Below are 10,063 nucleotides of genomic sequence, written 5' to 3' on the forward strand. Positions count from 1 at the left end.
AGGTTAATCTGTGGTGGACACCAAAAGCGGTTACCAGCTAAGAGACACTTGACGAAAGGATCGGCATTGATTTGTCGAAACTTCTGGACTCTGTGCTGAACAGACTGTCAGTCCGCTAAAGCCACAAAGCCACAGAGTACCGATCCGGGAGCAGAAGAGACTTTAGGCGGAACGCCGCGAGGGCTGATCTATTCTTCTCTGGTCCAGTGCTATTTAGTTATTTGAAAGCAAAATAGTAAACTGATCAAAAAGGTTCCTTCGGGAAAATAAAAGTCTCTGCTGGAAGGATTATTTTCAGAATGCGTATTGGACTCAGTTTCGGGTCCAAAGGGAGGTTCACCTAGGAAACTAGTGGAAAAGAAAACCGGACTAGATTTTAAGAAAGCGTGCAAAAAATGGAATAAACAAAGTGGTGGTAGATGGCCATTTGAGGGGACTGGGGACATCTCAGAAATACAAGAAATTAGGAAAATCCTATGCAGAAATACCCAAGGCTGTTGTAATAAGGGTCCCCATAGAATGGAGATGTTTGATAGATGGGAATTAGTAATTAAAGACAGAATATTAGAGGCAACACAGAAGCGCAATGAGATGCTTTTTGCTGAAATAAAAACCCGAAAAGAAAAGGAAGAGATGTTACTAGCATTACAAAAGACTAAGACAGAGCCGCACCCTGAAAATAGGCAAAAGCAGTCAGATAAAAAGGATCCCCTTTACCCAATTATTCACTCCCCACCTCCTTATCAACTCCCACCTCCTCCTCCCCTTCCAAATGCCCCATCGGCACCTCTAGCAGTTGACGATCCACCCAGAGCAGACTTTTATGACCAACAGTTTCACTGTCACCCGTCTTCTCATTCAGACCCGGATGACGAAGACCGAGGCACCCAGTATGGAAACAATACTGAACCCCAGGCACATGCTTTACTCCACTTCCATACTAGAAGCCAAACATTGCAATCACACTTAAGCCTCCGACTGGGATGCAGCTTCATTCCACCAAAGCAGCAGAATCCCAGACCACAGTTTTCTTGCCCTTTAATACAAATCCACAACCCCAATCAGCCCGCAGGAGCTAACAATCCCACCACTGTCATGATACACTGAAATTGGGACATCCAAGAATTTAAAAGATGTGGTGTCAGAACTGCCAGATCCCAAGGGAGTTGGCAGCTTAAAAATTTGTGGAATCGCTTCAGCAGCTGGATGATATGTATAAGCCAAATGCTGCAGAATGGACACAGGTGCTGCGACAAAAACTAGGCACTACCTGGACAACTATTAATCATAGCCTATTTTTCGAAAAAATTGGATCCAGTGGCTACGGGACTTCCAGCCTGTCTCAGAGCTAGCGAGTACAGATATAGTGCTCATGAGCCTCCTAAGAGTAAAGGTGCCTCACGCCATACACTCCATTTTAGTACAGGCCAAAACTTTAAATCTCACTACTGCTAGGGCAATACACCATCAAAACGTACTCTGTACTCTGTCACAACTGAAAGATGCTCCACTCTAAATCCAGCCACACTTCTTCCCACTGAAGAAGAAGGGGAGCCACATAACTGTTATGATGAAATAACAAAGGTCTTAAAACCCAGACCAGACCTGCAGGAAACTCCACTAGAAACAGGAGAAGTACTCCACGTAGATGGGAGTTCCTTGCGATTGGATAATGGAGCACCCTCAACCAGCTATGCAGTGGTCAAAGGTGACCACCTGCTGGAAGCCAACCGAATTTCTTCAAATTTAAGCACGCAAGCAGCTGAATTAATTGTTCTCATCCGAGCTTGTTAGTTGTCAGAGGGAAAAATCATAACAATCTACACAGATTCCAGGTATGCTTTTGGAGTCTGCCATGATCATGGGACATTATGGAAATTGAGGGGATTCAAGACCTGTACTGGCAAGCCCATCCACAATCAAAAATTAGTAGAATCCCTCTTAGAAGCCATAACAAAACCATCAAAATTGGCAATAGTCAAATGCCAAGCTCATACTGGGAAACAAGATCCCGTCAGCCAAGGAAATGAACGGGCTGACTACTTTGCCAAACAAGCTGCCTATAATAAAACACCAGTCTCTTTATTCCAACAGAAAGATGACAAAGACCCTGATAATCAAATTATCTCCTTACAGAGCACAGCCATGGACAGAAAAAAGAGAAAATGGTCCAGAGAAGGATTCCTCTCTGATGGGGTCTGAGCCCATAAGGAAAATAACAAACCTTTCCTCCCAAAAGCTTCTTTTCCAGGAATGGCAAAAATCGCACATGGCCTGGACCACGCAGGAAAGGACGCAATGACTCAAGATGTCGAGCGACATTGGGAAGCCACGGGTTTCTCCACATATGCAGAGCAATTCTGCAGACGCGGAGCACTATGTCAAAAATTTAACGTAGGTAAAGGTACCCTGGTAAGTTCCGCCGTCACACCTAACCCAATGGGTCCATTCGAACATCTCCAAATGGACTTCATTGAACTAACACCATCTAAGTGCTACCGTTACTGCTTGGTAATTGTCGATGTGTTCTCCCGATGGGTGGAAGCTTTCCCTTCCAAACATGCAGATGCCAAAACTGTGGCAAAAGCTTCTGTAATAAATGAATTGACTACTTGGCTCCAGATAGATGTACATCATTACTGCAAATACCATCCCCAAAGTGGAGGTATTGTAGAGAGGTGCAATGGCACCCTAAAATCAAAATTGGCAAAAATCTCTTAACCTGGCCAGACGCGCTACCCCTGGCCTTGATGGGATTGAGAGGAAGGACACATCGGCAGTTGGGACTGTCGCCATTTGAAATTTTAACTGGATGCCCCATGCCTGTTGGCATGGTTATCGGAAATGTCACTCTGCATACTGTGGACAATGATCTTCTCTCCAGTCTTACAGGTCTCCAAGCGTCCCTGAAGGAAGTCCACGAGCAGGTTAATCAGGCCTGGAGAACCAGTCTTCCATCAAAGGACTCCCCGACTTCCCTGGGAACCTGGATCCTGGTCAGAGATGCTCGAAGGAAACACTGGCATCAGCCTCGCTGGAGGGGACCATTTCAAGTGCTGCTATCCACACCACACGCGGTTAAAGTCGAAGGACTGCCTGCCTGGATTCACGCTTCACATTGCAAGAAATGGCACACATAATTTTGTTCCTGTTAATGCTCATGATTCCCCTGATTGCAGGAGATACCACACTTACCTTTCAAGTGGGAATAACTCCCTCAGTCCAGATTGACTTTTGTGCTATTGCTCCCTGTGGAATTGGCAGACAGGAACACTGGGTTTGGTCGGAACAAATATGTCTGAGTAACATCTTCTGTGTTCAGAGGACAAGCCCATTCAGGGAGAGGTGGCTACTTGGGAGAGGGATATGTGGACACCTCTAATGACTGGTGCAATAAATGGGTATTAGTATTCGCCAATACGGGAGCAAATGACTGGGGTTATGAACCTTGGCAGGCCCTGCAATATGGACTCAAGACTCGGGTTTTCTATAATTAAGGGACATACTAATGGTGAATGTTCAGAAAATAGTTGCAATCCACTAATTATCACCCTAAAGAACCCGTCACTTCATGACTCAGGCACCTATGTATTGGGGGCATATGTTTCTGGCAATGATCCCCTTGGACAATTTCATATTCAGGTTACCAAAAAATCGTTCGACCCTGTTAACACCACCATGTCGTCACCTACTGACCCTCCTGATGACTCCCCATCACAACCCGTGAAATACTTAAATATTACTACCTTATCATCCACTTTTTCAGTTGAGACTGGTTATGGAGACCAGAATCGCTGGCTCCAATGGGTATTTTACTCTGCTAAGCAGGCAAACCAAATGGATTGCTATGCCTGTGCCACAGCCAGACCGCACCTGGCCACAACCCCTTTTCCCTTAACTGACCCCTTGCACCCCGCAGGCCTTCCTTGTGTGTTACAGCTTTTCTCCTCTCCCACTCCTCCTAAAGATCCCTGGTGCACATCCCTCCACCACCTTTTCCCTCCTTTTCCCCCTATGACTCCCCCCATGTACCGCACCTATAAGGCTAATTATACTTTTTTTTCCCGGAAAGACTTAAATTCATCATCCCCTAAAGTTGGTCAACTACTGTCTCACTGGTGTCAGGAGACATACAACGTGAACCCGGGTTCCAACGCCCACCAGAATCTTTCTCATTCCTGGTTTTCTTCGCATGGTACTCCGCGGGCCGACATATGGTGGATGTGTAAAAAGAGAATATTACTTTCAATTCTTCCCTCCAATTGGAGTGGTCGTTACGCCCTTGTCCAATTACTTATGTCCTTCCATATTTTACCTCTCCTTTCCGAGTATGATGAGGGTGACTTTAAGTCTGATCTAAAGGAAGACAGTTGATCTGTTAAGACAAAATATGCAGACGTTTCCTATCAGCAGCAAACAGGTACCTTCACTTCTGCCTTATTATTTTGAGCCAAATGATGTAACCATTGGGTCTAGTACTGAACCCCCCCCCAAAAATATTGTCTCATGCTAAGCTTGACTCTGAAGTCCGTTATAAAAGGGAACTCACCCCTCGCAAGATTGGGGGCTTTTTGCTAGTAACTGTCACTGACATAGCTGGCAGGCTGCAAGGGTCTCTCTGCTCACTAAAAATGAATAAAGAAACTGTTATATTTTTCTTCAGATCAGTGTCGGCCAGCTGTTTCCCTTGAACCTTCGAGCACATCTCCATTGATTAATGAATCCACCTTAAAACAAAGACGAGCGTCTGTGTTTCTGTGCATGTCTGGTTGCTCTGGCTGTCATTCCAACAGGTGGCGCATCACAAACATTAACACCAAATGGCATAAAACAGAGACATTGGCATTGTGTGGTGCACTGCAGATGATAACCATGAGGTCTCCGCAGATTTTTTGGATTTCAACCCGTCTTACAACATTTATTTCTATAGCACATTTTCATACAAAAAGTAGCTCAAAGTGCTTTATATAATGAAGAATAGAAAAATAAAAGACACAATAAGAAAATAAAATAAGTCAACATTAATTAACAGAATAAGAGTAAGGTCCAATGGCCAGGGGGGACAGAAAAAACAAAAAAAAACTCTAGACGGCTGGAGAAAAAAATAAAATCTGCAGGGGGTCCAGACCATGAGACCACCCTGTCCCCTCTGGGCCTTCTACCTAACATCAATGAAACAGTCCTCTTTGGATTTAGGGATCTCACGTAAGGACTTGATGATGATGATGGTCATGCAGACTTCTTAGACAGGTGGGCAGCACAGGTAGGCAGCACTTGAATTGTGTTACATTATAGAGCAGTAGGAGTTACGCACCATCACCTCACGTTACGTTATGTAGTGTGCGTTCTGTTCAATAATGTTACCTTATTGTCTGTTATGCATTATGTTATCAGTATATTATAGTGTGTTATGTTCATGTTGTGTTACAGTGTATTACGCTACATTATGTTAAATGATGTGTTATGCTTTGTTAAATTATGATATGTTTTAATGTGTTATGTTAATTTATATTAAAAATGTTACATTGTAGTACATTATGTGTTATGTTACATTATGTAGTGCGTTCTATTAAATGTTACGTTATTGTATGTTATGTTATGCTGTCATTATGTTATATTATATTGTATTATGTTATAGTATATTATACTACATTACGTTAACTTATCAAAACAAAACAAAGTAGAATTTATGATATGTTTTAATGTGTTATCTTAACTTATGTTATATTAAAAAAGCTACATTATAGTACGTTATGTGTTATATTACATTACATTATGTCACATTATTTAGTGCAGCGTTTCTCAACCTTTACGTATTTGTGACCCGAGTTTTCCTAACAGTTTTCCCTAACATTTTTTGAAAGGAGCCCACTAATACCAATTTGTTTTTTTTAAATTAATGATATATCATAGATGCATATTTTATTATACCTACTTAACTTTTATCAACATTTATCGAACTCCAGATTTAGTTTTCTAGTATCAGAATTGAGTTTAAGTTCATTGGTTTTGGTTTCAATAGATTCTTGTTCTCTTTTTTTTTCACATCTTCGTGTCCCCCTAGGGGGTCCCGTCCCACAGTTTGAGAACCACCGATATGGTGTGTTCTATGAAATAATGTTATATTATTGTGTGTTATGTTATAGTATATTACACTACATTATGTTAAATTATATGTTTTAATGTATTTTGTTATATTAAACAATGTTGCATTATAGTGCGTTATGTGTTGTGTTGCGTTACATTATGTCACATTATATGGTGTGTTCTACTAAATAATGTTACATTATTGTGTGTTATTTGTTATGTTATTATTATGTTATATTACATTGTATTATGTTACATTAGGGGGCACGGTGGCGCAGTGGGTAGCGCTGCTGCCTCACAGTTAGGAGACCCTTAAGGGTTCGCTGCCCAGGTCCAGAGTTTGCATGTTCTCCCCGTGTCTGCGTGGGTTTCCTCCCACAGTCCAAAGACATGCAGGTGAGGTGGATTGGCGATCCTAAGTTGTCCCTGGTGTGTGTGTGTGTGCCCTGTGGTGGACTGGCGCCCTGCCCAGGGTTTGTTTCCTGCCTTGTGCCCTGTGCTGGCTGTGATTGGCTACAGCAGACCCCCGTGACTCTGTAGTTAGGATATAGCGGGTTGGATGATGGATGGATGTTATGTTATAGTATATCAAACTAAATTATGTTAAATTATAATGTGTTATGTTATCTTATATTAAATAATGTTACATTATTAGATGTCATGTGTTATGTTATAGTGTGTTGCACTGTATTGTGTTATATTGTGTCATGTTATGTTTTGTAAATTCTGTTATATTATAATGTTGCCTTATTGTGTGTTATATTAAATTATTAAATGATGTTTGTCATACTATATTACGTGTTTTGTTACTTTCCATTATATTAGTGTGTTACGTTATTGTATGTTAAGTGTTATGTTGTGTTATTTTATGTTACATTAACTTACGGTGTATTCTAGTATGTTACCGTGTTGTCTTTTGTCACATGTCGAGTGTTATATTACATCGCAGTACGCTGTGTTGTGCACAAGGCCACTTTTCCTGCCCGGACCCCCTTGTGAGTGAGCAGCAGACACCTTTATGTTCCTTAAACTTTTTCTTTTTTTTATAGCGAGGTCTTGGCGTTTTCCCGGGCGCGGCCCTTCCAGATGTGGCGGTGCCCACTTGTCGTTGTTCTGCTCACACTGTGCCTGCCACTTTCCTTCGGTTCTTGCTGACCCGACGTTTTCGTTGTCCATCGTGACGTCTCAGGCTTGGCATTGTCAGCACTGAAGGAGGGCTGCAGCTTGTCATTGTGCCCATGTAAGGTGGGCACTTATGTCCCGTTAAGGACAAACTTAGGTATTTTTGTGGCAGTCTCCCAGTCGCCCTGAGTACAGTCCTGTGAAAAAGTAAGTCCACCCCTGGGAAACTGTAGACTTATTCCCCATATTTGAACAGTCAAGCAGTAGATCGTCATGCAGACTGGGCCTACAGGTAAAGGTGATGGACGTCAGGGCCATCTTAACAGCGTCATAGGCCGCCGGGCAAAGTAGCGTACTGGGGCCCCTGTGTTGATAGCAAAACAGAAACATACATAGGCATCAGAAACATTGGGGGCCCCTATGCTCCTGGGGCCCCTGGCCAGTGCCCATTGTGCCCATACGTTACAACAGCCCTGATGGACGTGAGTAAAAAACACAAGGAAAATTGTAAAATATCAATAGATTTATTGGTCTACTGGATAAAAAGTGAGTCCACCCTCATCCTCAGATGCTCGTATTGCCCCCTTTAGAAGAAATGACTTCTTAAATGACATCTGCCCACCACTATGTGACACCGACTCTGTGACATGCTGGACTGCTCCTCCTTGCAGAATTCCCTCAGGATCAAGATGTTGGTGGGCTTTGTGGTGTTATGGGTCCAAAGCTCGTTGAGCAAAGGCCATTTTTAAATAATCACAGCACCCGAGGCGGCTTCGTGAGGGGGCGATGTTGTAGCGAGCCGCGGGGCAGTCGTCAATGTGGGCGTTTCTCACCGTGTGCACAGGTGAGGAACTGCCCACATTCGTGATTGCTCCCGTGGCTAATGCTACAGCTGTGATGGCCCCTCACGTTTTAAAAGAAGCGCGAGTCGGTTTTGTGGGAAGTAAAAGGAAAAAAGATGGAAAGATAAGAAAAGGAAAGAAAGGAAGAAGACGGAGGTTACAGGGAGCGAGGAAGCAGGCGGTGCGTGCGTGTGGTGAGCGCGCGATCGAGCGCTCGAGGGCAGCTGCGAGGAAGCTGGGTGTTAGGCCGACACCCAGGTGTTTGAGTTGGATGTCGCTCCCGCTGAGCGATCAGGTAGCGGGAGTGACCAAGGGAAGGCGACTGGCCGCAGAGAAGCTGCGGAAAGGCAGCCGAAGTTGGGAGACTTGGTGGTTGGAATCCCCAACGTGGGCGACCTGGCCGTTGGTGGAAACCAAGTTCTCCGAGGCTGGGATGAGTGCCATACCGGAGCCAGGGTTCGGGAGGTCTCCAGTCTCATGCGTGTGTTTCAGGGGGGCAGCTGCAGAGAGCGTCTTGCCTGCTGCTAAGCCCTAACAGGATAAGCAGGTGAGACGCTAATAGAAACGATGCACCGGATTTGTTATTGTTTTAAGATTGCTTCCTAAAGAAGATTTTACCTCGCTTTAAAGGATTGTTTTTTCTTATTATTTTAACCTCCACGTTTTACCTTTAATGGATTATTTATTTAATGAAGAACTTTTGAATGGACTGCACTATTTATGAACACTGTTTATTTTGTTGACTGTTTTTTAATAAAAGCACTGTTTTCACTTTTAACCATCCCCTTGCTCAGATGCTCAATTATTTGCCTTCACTGACTGGCTCACTCGGTTTCATTATCGACGGTGTTGGGTTCAAGGGTTCTCAAACAGCCATGGGAGCGTGGAGCCAGAACCCACATCGTCACAGGCTTCCTTGCATGGCCTGTCCGTTACAAATCCCCTCATCAGGGCTTTGACTACGCCAGACCCTAACCCTCCATTTCTTCTCCATTTCAGTCCTTCCTTGTTGGATTAGCTAGTGGGCTTCCTGTGATGAAAGCTCCATTTCCACTTCAACTCCAACTCCAACTTCAGGCAGATGGCCTCACCTTCTCCTCAGCCCACTTTGATGCAGAATTCCAAGTTGACTCGATGACTGCAAGCTGACCAGGCCATGATGCAGCAAGGCAACCCCAAAGCAGGACATTTCACAATGTTCACAATGTTCAGGCTTCACAGCTGCTATGAGGTTCTCCTCCTGAAATGCTGCCAGAGATATCTGCTGTTGCTGTGACCAAGCGCCTCCATCTTTGATTCATCTGTCCGGAGCCCGTTGTTCCAGAAGGCCCGGTCTTTGCCTTGCCCAGCTCTGATGTTCATGGCACACCACACATGCAGGTCACACTTGTATGCCCTTTGACTCCAACTGCTGCAGGTGTTACCTGTGGTCATGGAGAAGTCATGAAGACTTCTTATCGTTTCTAACAGTCAACTTTTGGGCTGAATTTGCTGGGCCGGTGAGTCCTGAACAAATCAGCAGTTGATTGAAATCTCCGCCACTCTGAGCCGATTCTCCTCCCAGTGATCTTCTGGAATCCCTTGGCAGACTCCTAAGCACCTACAACCCTCTTTTGATGTTGGTATGATGACATCTCACGTGTCGATAGCGAGGAGAACAGCAGCCCCCTGATATTTGTTGGTCCCCCCTGCAGACTCCCTGAGGGGGTTCTCCTCATTAGCACCTCAACCGGAACGCCCGATTCTCATTTGATGGATTTGAAGTGGCGATTATTGTAGGGGTGCATTTCCTTTTTCCAGGTGACAAATCGTTCATTTAGATTATGAGAACGAATACGCCATGTCAGTCTGATGTGTCACCTGTGCAAGCAGACCACCCCTCTCTGTAGGCACAGCTTGCATGAAGGACTTCCGTTTACCTCTTCACATACTTTGAAAAAAGTCAACAGTTTCCATGGGGTGCACTTATTTTTTCACATGACCATATATCCTCCTGTGACTTTCTTGACCCT

This window comes from Polypterus senegalus, chromosome 16 (genome assembly GCF_016835505.1).
Source record: "Polypterus senegalus isolate Bchr_013 chromosome 16, ASM1683550v1, whole genome shotgun sequence".
NCBI classification, from domain to species: domain Eukaryota; kingdom Metazoa; phylum Chordata; class Cladistia; order Polypteriformes; family Polypteridae; genus Polypterus; species Polypterus senegalus.